Here is a 15,132-nt window from a genome sequence, read left to right as displayed (position 1 = left end):
TGCAGGATCACAACTGCCCAAGGAAAGCCCTTACTGCGGGTTGGGGCTGCGTGCTTTGCGAGATTGTGCCACCCTCGGTTTGAGACTCTCCTCGAACCTAATTCTCTCCCTGTCTGCCGATCTCCCCTGGCCCGAACCAACCTTTTTGGTGAGATCAGATTTTCTTTGGCAGGTGAGTTGTTCTACTTCTTATCTTTCCGAATTGTAGCAGTCAAGACTATTTTTGAGGCTCGATATAATATTGGTAACGAGGGTAAGAGAAGAGCTTAGAAAGTCGCGTGTGTCTTCTCCGCCATCTTGCCTAGATACTATTTTACAAGAAATCATCAAAGAGAACTGCCCAGATGTAATAGAATCAGAAGGTAAAATAGGCATTGAAAGAATTCATCGAACACCTTCTGAAAGAAACCCTAAAATAAAACCCAAGGAATATTGTGGGCCAAATTTCAGAACTATCAGATTAAAGGAAAAATTTTACAAGCAGCCAAAAACCATTTAAATACCGAGGTGCCACAAAAGGATCACCCAAGATCTGGCTGCCTCTACATTAAAGGAAAGAAGGGCCTGGAATATGATATTCCGAAAGGCACAAGAACTTAAGATGCAGCCAAGAATAAACTACCCAGTAGTTGAGCATTTTCTTCCAGGAAGAAGATGGAATTTAATGAAACAAATGAATTCCATTTGTTTCTGAAGAAAACCAGAATTAAACAAAAATTTGATTCCAAGAATAGAACTCAAGAGATGCAGAAAAGGTAAAATAACCTTGAGAATTGTATTTTGTTGTGGATATACAAAAAGAATACATGTAAAATTTGATTGTACTGATATAACATAAAAAGGGAAGTAGATATGGAAAAGGGATGATGGGAGAATAAGGTGGGAGGAGGGATAAAAGAGGGAAACCAATCCCACAAAGAGGCTAAGGAAACTTATCATTCTGAGGGAATTTAGAGAGGGAGGAACATTTGTGAATCTTACCTCATCAGAGTTGGCTCAAAGAAAAATAATTGACATTTGTTTTAGAGAAAATTCTCCTCGCCTCATTAAAACGGGGAGAGGAAAGGGAAAAAAGAGAATAAGGGAAGGAAGGGGAAAGACCAAAGGGGGGGAGGGAGGGATTATAAAGAGGATAAGTTTCGTGGATACAAGAGGGGTACATAAGTTTAAAGGGGGAAAGAGGGTTGGGGGAGGCAAGAATAAGTAAAGCACAATCTGGGGTTATTAGGATGGCAGGAAATACAGATTTAGTAATTCTAACCGTAAATGTGAATGGTATGAACTCCCCCATAAAGAGGAGGCAGATGCAGACTGGATCAAAAGTCAGAACCTTACAATATGTTGTTTACAAGAAACACATTTAAAGCAGGGGGATACATATAGAGTAAGGTAAAAGGTTGAAGCAAAATCTATTATGCTTCAGGTGAAGTCAAAAGAGGGAGCATCCTATCTCAGATCAAGCAAAAGTAAAAATTGATCTAATTAAAAGAGATAAGGAAGGAAACTACATCCTGCTAAAGGCATAAACAACGAAGCAATATCAATATTAAACATATATGCACCAAGTGGTATGGCACCCAACTTCCTAAAGGAGAAGTTAAGAGTTGCAAGAAGAAATAGACAACAAAACTGTAATAGTAGGAGATCTCAACCTTGCACCTCAGAATTAGACAAATCAAACCACAAAACAAAAAGAAAGAAATTAAAGAAGTAAATAGAATATTAGAAAAATTAGGTATGTTGGATCTTTGGAGAAAATTGAATGGAGATAGAAGGGAATATACTTCTTCTCAGCAGTTCATGGAACCTATTCAAAAATTGACCAATATTAGGACATAAAGACCTCAAATTAAATGCAGAAAGCAGAAATAGTAAATGCCTTTTCAGATCATGATGCAAAAAACTACATTCAACAAAAAGTTAGGGAAATAGACCAAAAAAGTAATTGGAAACTAAACAATCTCATCTTAAAGAATGATTGGTGAAGCAGCAAATTATAGATACAATTAATAATTTCACTCAACATAATGACAATGATGAGACATCATACCAAAATTTGTGGGATGCAGCCAAAGGGTAATAAGAGGAATTTTATATCCTTAGATTTACTTGAATAAAACAGAGAAAGAAAAGATTAATGAATTGCTTTGCAACTAAAAAACTGAAAAAGACCAAATTAAAACCCCATTCAAATACTAAATTGAAATTTAAAATTAAAAGGAGAAATTAAAAATATTGAAAGTAAAAACTATTGAACTAATTAATAAAACAAGAGTTGGTTCTATGAAAAGCCAATAAAATAGATAAGCCTTTGGTAAATCTGATTAGAAAAAGGAGGGAGGAAATGAAATTAGTAGTCTTAAAATGAAAAGGGAGAACTTTCCACCAATGAAGAGGGAAATTAGAGAAATAATAAGGAGTTATTTTGCTCAACTTATGCCAATAAATTTGATAACCTAAGTGAAATGGATGACTACCTCCAAAATACAGACTTCCAGACTAACAGAGGAGGAAGTAATTGTTGAATAGTCCCATTTCAGAAAAAGAAATAGAACAGGCAATTAAACAACTCCCTAAGAAAAATCCCCAGGACCAGATGGATTTATATGTGAATTTTACCAAACATTTAAAGAACAATGGCCCCAATGCTATATAAATTATTTGATAAAATAGGGAATGAAGGAGTCCTACAAATTCCTTCTATGACACAGACATGGTACTGATACCTAAACCAGGTAGGCTGAAAACAGAGAAAGAAAAATTATAGACCAATCTCCCTAATGAATATTGATGCTAATCTTATTTAAGATATTAGCAACAAGACTACAGAAAATCATCTCCAAGATAATACACTATGATCAAGTAGGATTTATGCCAGGAATGCAGGGCTGGTTCAATATTAGGAAAACTATCAATATAATTGGCCATGTTAATAACCAAATTAACAAAACCATATATCATCTTAATAGATGAGAAAAGCATTTGATAAAATCCAACATCCATTCCTATTAAAAACACTTGAGAATATAGGAATAAATGGACTTTTCCTTAAAATAATCAGCAGCATCTATTTAAAACCATCAGTAAGCATCATATGTAATGGAGACAAACTGCAACCATTCCCAATAAGATCAGGAGGAAACAAGGTTGCCCATATCACGTTACTATTTAATATTGTATTAGAAACGCTAGCTATAGCAATAAGAGCTAGAAAGAGATTAAAGGAATAAGAATAGGCAATGAGGAAGCCAAATTATCACTCTTTGCGATGATATGATGGTATATTTAGAGAACCCCAGAGATTCTGCTAAAAGTTATTAGAAATAATCCAAACTTTAGCAAAGTTGTTGGTTATAAAAAACCCACATAAGTCATCAAATTCTTATATATCACTAACAAAATCCAAAGTCAGAGTTACAAAAGAAATTCATTAAAGTAACTACTGATAATATAAAATATTTAGGAATCTATCTGCCAAGGGAAAATCAGAAACTTTATGAGCAAAATTACAGACCACTTTTTCACACAAATTAAGTCTGATCTAACCAATTGAAAAATTTAAATGCTCTTGGATAGGGCGAGCAATATAATAAAGATGACAATATTACCTAAACTAATCTATTTATTTAGCACTATCCCAATCAGACTCCAAAAAACTATTTTAATGACCTAGAAAAATAATAAAAAAGTTCATGTGGAAAACAAAAGGTCAAAATTTCAAGGGAATTAATGAAAAGAAAATCAAATGATGGTGGCTTAGCTGTACCAGATCTAAAATTATATTATAGAGCAGCAGTTACCAAAACTATTTGGTATTGGCTAAGGAATAGGATTAGTTGATCAGTGGAATAGATTAGGTTCAAGGGATAAAACAGTCAACAAATATAGCAACCTAGTCTTTGATAAACCCAAAGATCCCAGCTTTTGGGATAAGAACTTACTGTTTGATAAAATTGCTGGAAAATTGGAAACTAATATGGCAGAAACTAGGCATTGATCCATACTTAACGCCGTATACCAAGATAAAGGTCAAAATGGTTCATGACCTGGCATAAAAAATGAAATTATTAATAAATTAGAGGAACATAGGATAATTTACTCTAGACCTGTGGAAGGGGAAGGTCTTATGACCAAAGCAGAACTAGAGATCATACTGATCACAAAATAGAAAAATTCGATTATATAAACTGGAAAAGTTTTGTAAAACAAAACTAATGCAGACAAGATTAGAAGGGAACAATAAACTGAGAAAATATTTTTAAGTCAAAGTTTGATAAAGGCCTATTTCCAAAATAAGAGAATTAACTCTAATTTATAAAATCCAACCATTCCAATTGAAAAATGGTCAAAGGATATGAAAGACATCTCAGATGAAGAAATTGAAACTATTGTCTAAAGTCTCCAAGTCATTATTAATCAGAGAAATGCAAATTAAGCACTAAGATACCACTACACACCTGTCAGATTGGCTAAGATGACAGGAAAAATAAGTAATTGTTGAGGGATGTGGAAAACTGGGAATTGATGCATTGTTGGTGAGTTGTAAAATCCAACCATTTGGAGTAGTTTAACATGCTCAAAAGTTATCAAACTGTGCATACCTTGATCCAGCAGTGTTACTACTGGTTATATCCAAAGAGTTATAAAGAAGGAAAGGGACCTGTATGTGCAGAATGTTTGTCAGCCCTTTATGGTAAAACTGAAACTGAATGGATGTCCACGTTGAGAATGGTTGAATAAATGTGGTATATGAAAATTATGGAATATTTGTTCTGTAAGAAATGACCAACAGGATAATTCAGAAAGGCCTGGAGAGACTTAATGAACTGATGCTGAGTGAAATGAGCGACCAGGAGATCATTATATCTCAACAACAATACTATATGATGACCAGTTCTGATGGATCAGCCCTCCTCAGCAAGAATCAACCAAATCATTTCTAATGGAGCAGTAATGAACTGAATAGCTATGCCCAGAAAAAACTCTGAGATGACTAAACTTCATTGAATTTAATCCTATATTTATGCACACCTGCATTTTGATTTCTTTAAATTGTACAATTTTGAGTCTGATCTTTTCTAAGCAAAATAAGTTTTGGTAGGTATACTTTGTGTATCTTTAATTTTAAATTTAACATCATAGTCTGCCATCTAGGAGGGTGGGGGTAGGGTTGGAAAAGAGGTTTGGCAATTGTTAATGCTGTAAAGTTACCCATGTATGTATCCTGTAAATAAAAGGCTATTAAATTAAAAAAAAAAAAAAACAGAGGAGATTCCTTACTGGGATGTCCCTAGGTTGTGACTTGAAGGAAGCCAGAGAAATGAGAAGACAGGGTGGGCCTGGCTAATGAAAACTATTGCAACTGGAGACTGACAGGAGAAAAGCTTCAGTACCTTGGTGGAACTCTTGAAATAATATGGAATAGACTTAGCAAATGTTTATCTATTCACATATATTAAGGACCTACTATATTCAAGGCCTTGTGAAAGGCATGAGGAAAAATGCAAAGACATATGAGACTTGATTATTGCCCTCAAGAATATAAGGTAAAATAGGGAGCTAAGACATGAAAAGGTAATATCATCAAAAAATAGAATGCTATAGGTCTGGTATGGGGGTTGAGGAATTGATCTCATGTTGCAAAGCCAGGTCCTTTGACTCCAGATGAATGCTCTTCTCACCATATCTCACTGCCTCTCTCTGCTGGGTATTTTGTTGTATGTACATCCCTACAGAAAGTCTTGTGAATAGGGATGCTTTCTTAGCTTCTTAAGCTCTTCCACATAGAATACATGAAAAAGCTTGACACTGATGACTCTATCATGAAGTCAATGACAGTCACATCTCTTCAGTATTTTCTGAGCCTTTCCAAGTCTCTCAGGTAGACCAATGTCAGAGATTAGAAAAGCAAATCCATCAATGGTCAAGGGACCTTTACATTAGCTCATCCCTCTACAAACTTTTCAGTACTGCTGCAAACAGTTTCAGTGCAGTCTGCTGCAATCACCAAGCCAGAACACACAGTATCATTTTTTGCTATCTTCTCCCATTTGGTTACCTGAGTGGGCTTGCCTAAATCAAACCTGTTCAAAATGCAATTACACGCACCAGCGGAGATGATCTATTTTGGTCTCCTCCTCGTTTCAGGGAACATATTCCCAGCCCCATTCAGGAAGATGCATTTGGAAATGTATGCCAGAAAATGTAGAAAGAATAGGCACCCCCTCCTTTTGAAGATTAGTGTTCCTTGCCCAGGGACCAATTTGCTTTATGCCAGATAAACTCATATCACCTTTTTCTTTCACATGCCCTTGTGACATGCAGAAGCCACCTGATGAGGAAGTCATTATGATGTGGTGAGTCAAAGGAAGCAATCTTGGGCTGAGGTAATGGCAGTGTATCCATATTTGACTTTCAAATAACCTATGAAAACTTTGCAGGGAAGGATGGGCTACCTCAGTCTGACAAGAGGGAAAGGCGGGAGAATGCATTATTGATGATCCAGAACATTCTCAATCCCCTCACTGATAGATGTCATGCCAGACGTCTCCTACACTGTCATTTCTACATAAAAATGACTGACTGGCTCACTGAAGTCTAACTTGCTTCTCTTAGACTAATGAAGAGATTAGAAGTGAAGCCATGTCTCACTGGAAACTCATGAGTCTCTCTATGACCAGAGAGTATCAAGGGCATCTTTGTGTCCATGAAAACAGAGCTGTACAAGGAGCTGTCAGATCAAATGGGCATTGAGAGCTAGCAGTCCATCTTGGTGCCATATCTGTGGAAAGAAAAAGCAGGTCTATGAGTCTAAAACTTTTGCTTCAAAACATTGAGAGGAACCACATTAAGAAAGTTGTTTTACTTCACTGGGTTTCCATTTCTTTGTATGAGGTAGTATAGTATAGTGGATAGAGAGAAGGCCTTAGAACCCAAGAAACCTAAAATTAAGTTCTGCTTCTGATATTTAATGGCTGTGTAACATTGAGTTGTCACAACCTCTCAATGCCCTGGAATTGTTGTTCAGTTATACATGGCTGATTCTATAACCCAATTTGATATTTCTTAGCAAAGATATTAAAAGTGGCTTGTTATTTCCTTTCCCAGCTCATTTGACAGATGAGGAAACTCAAGAAAACAGATTTAAGTAACTTGTCAAGGGTCACACAGCTAAAAAATCTGAAAACCATATTTGAATTCAGAAATGTCTTCTTGACTCCAGGCTTGGCACTCTATCCCCTATACCACCTAAATTACTCAAGCTTTGTGGTACTCTCCATCATTATAAACTGAAGAATACATGCCAGTTTCACTAGGAAAAGAATATACTTACTGGTAGCATCTGTGGAAATAAAATCACAGGTTTTTGTCAAAAAGAAAAAAAGGAGAAAAACCCAGCTATTCTAAAAAGCACCCTAACTGTGCCTTTGTATAATTCAGAGCAGAACAGATGTCACTTATTTGCTCAGTAGATATTAGACATCTTCTGTATATGACACATTACTCTAGATGCTAGAAGAGCTGACCAAAATAAAAGTAACATGGCCTCTACTCTTAAAGGATTTGCATAAAAGCAGTTCACATGCTATAGTATTTCCTTCCTGTTGGGTAGTGAGTGAATGTAATAGCAAGGCCATAATAGAAATGAAGAAATTAAGATTCAGGGAAATTGGTTAATTTGTCACAATCACACAGCTAGAAAGGATCAGAGATGGTACTTGAACCCAGGTCTACTTCCAAATCCAGTGTTCTTTGCATTATGTCATGCTAACTTTATATGTTCTGACAGAAAGATTTAATAAGAGAGATTTGTGCTGCCCTAGGCAGCCCTCTAATTAGAAAACTGATTTTTGATCTTCTTTAATAGAGGGAATTTCCTGAAGAGGGAGCTCCCTAAACTGATTAAATCGCAAGTCTGAACCAAAAACAATAACAGGATAGAGGATTTGAGAGGAAGTAATATGAATTATATTTCTAATTGTTCAAGGCTTTGAATGCCAAGGTAAGATTTGGACTTTATTTGGTACATGATAGGAAACCATTGAGGGACTCAGAGTATGGGAATGATATGATCAGGATTTCTGCTTTAAAAAGATTTAACTTGTATTTATATGAAGGATGGGAGGAAAGGGAGAGAATAAGAATTTATATAACATTATGTGTCAGGCACTATGCTAACTGCTTTTCAAATATCTCATTTGATCCTCATGACAATCCTATGAAGTAGGTGTTATTATTGTCCCTATTTTTATAGTTAAGAAAACTGAGGCAGAGGTTCAATGATATGCTCAAGATCCTACAGCTATTAAATATTCAAGGGCAGATTTGAACACAGGTCTTCTTTACTCCAAATTTAGTCCTCTCCATTATATCACTGGCTGTCTCTGGCTGGACCAGAAAAAGGAAATAAGATGCAAGGAAACATATTAAGGGGCTATGAAAATCTGTTTTACATACCAAACCCTACTCTTTTCCATACCGAAATCACCTGTACTCTCTCTTCTTTTCCTCATCTTGACTCTCTGGTGCATCAGTTCAACTCTATATTGTTCTCTTCTCTTGAGTCCCCACACCCCTTATCATATCACTGATTATGTCTTGTCAAGCCACAAACCTAAATCACTTCCACCATTTGAAACTTTCATTCCTACACACATGCGGCTCGATGGTTGCATAGAAAATCACACATCCATAATCACTGGGTCCACTATAGTGTTACCTAGGCCCTCTTTTCCTTTTCATCTATACTATTGATCTAAATTCCATGGATTTAATTATTATCTTTATGATGATAGTTCTTAAATATACTTAAATAATCCTAAACTCTTGTAGATCTCTACTCTAACTGTCTTTCACCATCAAAATGAATAAGTGGTGGACATCTTAAACTTTCTCATTCCTCCTGAGATCTTCCATGGCTTCATCTCCCATATCTTCTCAACTAAGAATCTTGCCTCATCTTTAAAAAGAAAAAGAATAAAATAAAGCCATTTATCAAGAGCTCCCGCTTCTCTTTTTTCTCATTTCATGTCCCACCCATTCTCAAAAAAAATTCTTCTGTCCTTACTAATTATTATTCCATATCTCTTCTGTCCCTTGTGGATAAAAAATTTCTTGATTAGACCATCTAAAATATATCCCTTTGCTTCTTCTCTCACCCTCTTGTTAATCCCCTTCAATTTGGTTTCTGACCTCATCAATGCACCAAACTCGTTTTCTCTAAACTTAACAATGATCTCTAAATTGCCAGATCTAATGGCCTTTTCTCAATCCTCATTCTTCTTGACCTCTCTGCATCCTTTGACACTATCAACCACCTTCTTCTCCTTCCTTTTCTTTTTTTCTAGATTTCCAGAACACTACTCTTTATTCTTCTCCAACATTCCTCAATATTCTTTGCTAGGTCCTTATCCAGAGCATAACAACTAACAGTAGGTGTCCCATTGGGCTCTATCCTGGGTCCTCTTTTCCTTTCTATCTATACTCCTTCACTTGGTGATCTCATCTCCCTTGGTTTTAATTATTATCTTTATGATGGTAGTTCTTAAATATATTTAAACAATCCTAACTGCTTTGTTGCCCTCTACTCTCACCTCACCAACTGCCTTTCCACATCAAAATGAATAAATGATAAACATCTTAAACTCAACAACTCATAATCTGAACCTGTTACTTTTCCTTTTTAAATCTTTCCTTTCTAAACTTCTCAGTTGCTATTAAAATCACCACTATCTCTACCTGTTCCATTCCCTTATACAACTAGGTAGTATAATGAATAGAAGAGTGAATCTAAAGTCAAGAAATAAGTTCAAATCTGGCCTCAAACAATTACTAGCAAGTCATTTAAATTCTGTCTCAATTTCCTCTACTATAAAATGGGGATAATACTTCCTTTGCAAAATTGTTGTAAGGATCAATTGGGATAATAATTGTAAAGCATTTAGCACAGGGCCTGACACATGGCAAGCATTCTATAATTGTTAGCTATCATTATCATTATACTAATCCAGGGGTCCTCAAACTTTTTAAATAGGAGGCCAGTTCACTGTCCCTCAGACTGTTGGAGGGCCGGACTACCGTAAAAACAAAAACTTTGTTTTGTGGGCCTTTAAATATAGAAACTTCATAGCCTTGGGTGAAGGGGATAAATGTCCTCGGCTGCTGCATCTGGCCCACGGGCCGTAGTTTGAGGACCCCTGCATACCATCCCATATACTCTTCAATCTAATGAAACTTGCTGTTTCACAAATAAGACATTCCAGACATTTTCTCTGGCTGTTCCTCATACCTGAAATGCCCTCATTCCTCATTTCTCCCTCCTGGTTTCTTTGGCTTCCTTTGGGCACCAGCAAGTCTTATCTTCTAAGGAAGTCTTTCCCAATCCCTCTTAATTCTACTGCCTCCCTTTTAATTATTTCCTATTTATCGTGTGTGTGTGTGTGTGTGTGTGTGTGTGTGAAGACACCATGGTTGTTTGCTTGTTTTCCCCACTAGATTGTGAGCTCTTTGAAAATAGGGATTATCTTTTGTCCTTTTTTATTCTTCCCCACACTCTACTTAGCACTTAGCACAGTGCCTGGCACATGGCAGACACTTACTATATGTTTATTGACTAACCGACGAAAATGAGCAAACAAGGGTTGCTAATGGACAGGATAAAAAAACTTTGCAAAAATAGTATCTACAAGACTTGGTTCCATATGATTATTTAGTTATCTATGTGTCAAACAGGAAGAGTAGACATGATTTGTCTTTTTAGTCTTTCAAATATCATTAACAATGTATTTTAAAAGATAAGTTCAGAACCTTCACTTGAGGTTTAGCTATGATACATTGAAAGACTATTGTATTTGGAGACAAAAGTTCCCAGGGTCAAAGCTATCCCTGCCTCTGAGGGTGTTATTCCAATATCTTATCTAAGGTTTAGTTTTCATAGTTGTAAAATGAACAAGTCGAATAAGATAATCTCTAAAGACCCTTTCAGTCCTAAACCCATGAATGAACCACTAAATGTATAATTACCCACTTTGACATATCACCTCACCCCTTACCCTATCTCACCTAAGATGGTGATAATATTTAGTCTCTCTAATGTTTTGCAGACCTTTTTGATTATATGAATCCCATCTGTGGAATTTTTTTTACAGAAGGCACCAGTAGAAACTCTCAGATGCTCCTTTTATTTTTAAAAGAAAAGCATCTGCCCCTTACTTGATCTGTTTCTGTATCTAAAATACAAAATATGAATACCTTGCTATGTTTTTAAGTTTTCAAAAGTGCCTACTTTTTGAAGGAATGATGGACAGAATAATAATTCTCCTTACTTCCCACAAGAAAAAAATTTAGGGACCAGAATTTTTTAATTTTTTTTTCATTTTTCTGCATTCTTACCCGTTTCTGCAAATGTCCAAGTTCAGGGAAAAAAATATTAATTTCCTGAATCCATCTACTTTGTGAGGGGGAAAAGTGAGTGATGGATTCTTAGAAAAAAATTTGAATTTATGAAACATTATCAATCCACATTTATGAATACCTACATAGTACAGAGTACTGTACTAGGAGAGCCAGTACAATGTAGGTTCCTGGAGAGAAGGACTATTTGTTTTTTGTTTTGCCCCAAGGTCTAGTATAGCAAGGTCTGCTCAAACTCATTGCTTAAATATATGATCCTGAAATTGGTGAATCTCAGCCTGTACCTGAACAGGAATTCCTGGCAAGGAATCTACTGGCAAGTAGAAAAGAAAGAAAGAAGCATTTTTAAAGTTTCTACTATGTATGTGAGACATTGTGATGTTTACAAATATCATACTCACAATAACCTTGACAAGTATGTGTTATTATTTCTCCCATTTTACAGTTGAGGAAACTGAGGCAGGGAATGGTTAATTGACCCTGAGATTGTAAGTGTCCTAGAATGGGTTTGAACTCATGTCTGCCTAACTGCAGGTTCTAAATTTTATCCACTACATCCCCTACTTGCTTCTGCTAGAAGTCATCTAGCCTAAGCTTGAAGCTCTTATGTCATGGGGACCTTAACTACTTTTTAAGACAAATTCTTTTGGAAAGCTCTAATTCTTATTACAAAATAGATTTTTTTTTTGGCAAGGCAATTGGGGTTAAATGATTTGCCCAGGATCACACAGCTAGTTAGCATCTGAGTACAAATTTGAACATCAATTCTCCGGCCCCCAACACCTAGCTGCCCCACAAAGTAAATTTTTTCTTGCCACCAAACTCCAATATACAAGATAGCAATTAAGTACTTAGAGATGCAAAAGACTTCATCCACAAAGATGATTTCTTAATATAAAATCCATTTTTTTATCTAGACTGAATTTACTAATCTCATTCAGTCAAACAGATAGTCAATTCAACCACACAGAATATTTAGTATAATTGATTAAATTAATGCTTTGTATGTTTTTTACTCAAGTGACTGGTCAATTCTGTCAAATGGTCAATCTTAGAGAATCAGAAAGAGATAATCAGAGAAAAGAGAAATGAGTAGTTTGCTTTCCATAAAAGGATCTCCCAGACATTTTAATAATATCCATCCTACTTGAGCCATTCTTGATAAAAGAAAGATACTGAGTCCTAGGAGATATTTCTAATACTTTTCTGAACTATGTAACAACAACCATAACTAGTATTTACATGTGGATTTAAGATTTTTAAGGGAAGGTATATAACATAGTAGATAGAATACTGGGCCTGGAATCAGGTATACTCATCTTCTTGAGTTCAAATCCAGCCTCAGACTTTACTAGCTGTGTGACCCTGGGTAAGTCATTTATCCTGTTGCCTCAGTTCCCTTATCTATAAAATGTGGAGAAGGAAATAACAAATATATATATATATATATATATATATATGTGTGTGTGTGTGTGTGTGTGTGTGTGTATAAAATCACACATATGCACATATACACACTATAGTATCTGCACACACACAAAAAAAATCAACCCAAATGGTCACAAAAATTATATATTACAGAAATGACTCAACAACAACAAAGTCTGCAAAATTACTTTACATATGTTACTTCATTCGATCCTAAAAATAGCTCTGTGGAACAGATTTTATTATCTCCATTTTGCAGCTAAGGAAACTAAGGCTGAGCAGCTACTAAATAACTGACACTAAATTTGAACTTGGCTTTATCTCACTCCAGGTCCATCACTCTAACCTCAATACCGACTAGCTGTCCAAGTATATGGAGTCTCCTCTGGACCTAACTACATTGTCTTTTTGCTCATGAGAACAAAGTAATAGAACCTCTCATCATGTAGCACTTTTGTTTGCTTACACTCTTTATGCCTAGTATTGGATTGGAAGCTGAATAAGGACAGACACCATCATTTTTCATCTTTATCTCTAGCACCCAGGACCATGACTTGCATACAGTGAGTATTCAGCAAATGTTAGTCCATTGAGTTGTTGAGAATCTTACTGATCATTTGTAATCAGAGGGAAGCAGTGTGGCTGCTATTCTGGGCTGCAGCACAAGAGTTCCAACAGCAATTCTTCTTGTAAATGTGTATGGCATCCTAGTCAGAATGCCAGTCTGTGCCAATTATATTTTTAGTAGAGATACTGACAGCTTCATTCCTTCATCCCAAGAATCATAATGTAGACTGAGACACTCAAATATCTGAACAAGAAAAGGAGTTTTCCTCTTAACTGTTTGCCTTAGTTTTCTCATCTATTTAATGAACTATATGTAAACTATTGCATCTCTACAAAAAAAAAAACAACAACAAACAAACAAAAACAAATGGAATCATAAAAATTCAGCTATTACTAAACAACAATAACAAAATTTGCAGAGAAAATTTTTTCCATGTTCTGTAAGTTATGACTTCTGACCTAATTGTTATCCATGGGTCAAGATCATATCATTGTCAGTAGAGTATAATATGATGATGATAATTAGCCTTTACATAAATGATCTCATTTGATATTCATAACATGCTTGCAAAGTACTTATTAGCATTACCTATAGGGCAATTGCTAAAGAAACTGAGGTTGATAGACATTAAATGGTTTGCCTAGGATTATATACTAGCGAATGGCAGGATTCTAAGTCAAGTCTTCCTGTCCATTCACTACTCTGTCTACATATCCTAACATCTAGGTACAAGGGATATTGCAAAGGGGCCACAAAAAGCATAAGTAGTAACCAAGGTAATATAAGGTTTAATATTGTCATTACTGTTGTTTTTTATTTACAAGATATATACATAGGTAATTCTTCAGCATTGACAGTTGCAAATCCTTTTGTTCCAACTTTTTCCCTCCTTTCCCCCATCTCTTCCCCCAGATGGCAGGTTGACCAAAACATGTTAAATATGTTAAAGTATAAGTTAAATACAATATATGTATACATGTCCAAACAGTTATTTTGCTGTACAAAAAGAATCAGACTTTGAAATGGTGTATAATTAGCCTGTGAAGGAAATCAAAAATGCAGGCAGACAAAAATAGAAGAATTCTGCGTAGTGGTTCATAGTCATCTCCCAGAGTTCTTTCCCTGGGTGTAGCTGGTTCAGTTCATTACTGCTCTATTGGAGCTGATTTGGTTCATCTCATTGTTGAAGAGGGCCACGTCCATCAGAATTGATCATCATATAGTATTGTTATTGAAGTATATAATGATCTTCTGGTCCTGCTCGTTTCACTCAGCATCAGTTCGTGTAAATCTCTCCGGGCCTTCCTGAAATCATCCTGTTGGTCATTTCTTACAGAACAATAATATTCCATAATATTCATATACCACAATTTATTCAGCCATTCTCCAATTGATGGGCATCTACTCAGTTTCCAGTTTCTGGCCACTACAAAGAGGGCTGCCACAAACATTCTTGCACATACAGGTCCCTTTCCCTTCTTTGGGATATAAGCCCAGTAGTAATATTGCTGGATCAAAGGGTATGCACAGTTTGATAGCTTTTTGAGCATAGTTCCAAATTGCTCTCCAGAATGGCTGGATGTATTCACAATTCCACCAACAATGCAGCAGTGTCCCTGTTTTCCCACATCCCCTCCAACATTTTGCATTATCCTTCCCAGTCATTCTAGCCAGTCTGACAGGTGTGCAGTGGTATCTCAGAGTTGTCTTAATTTGCATTTCTA

This window comes from Sarcophilus harrisii, chromosome 1 (genome assembly GCF_902635505.1).
Source record: "Sarcophilus harrisii chromosome 1, mSarHar1.11, whole genome shotgun sequence".
Classification (NCBI taxonomy): Eukaryota; Metazoa; Chordata; class Mammalia; order Dasyuromorphia; family Dasyuridae; genus Sarcophilus; species Sarcophilus harrisii.
The sequence above is the reverse complement of the archived record's forward strand: the minus strand, read 5'-3'. Positions refer to the sequence as shown.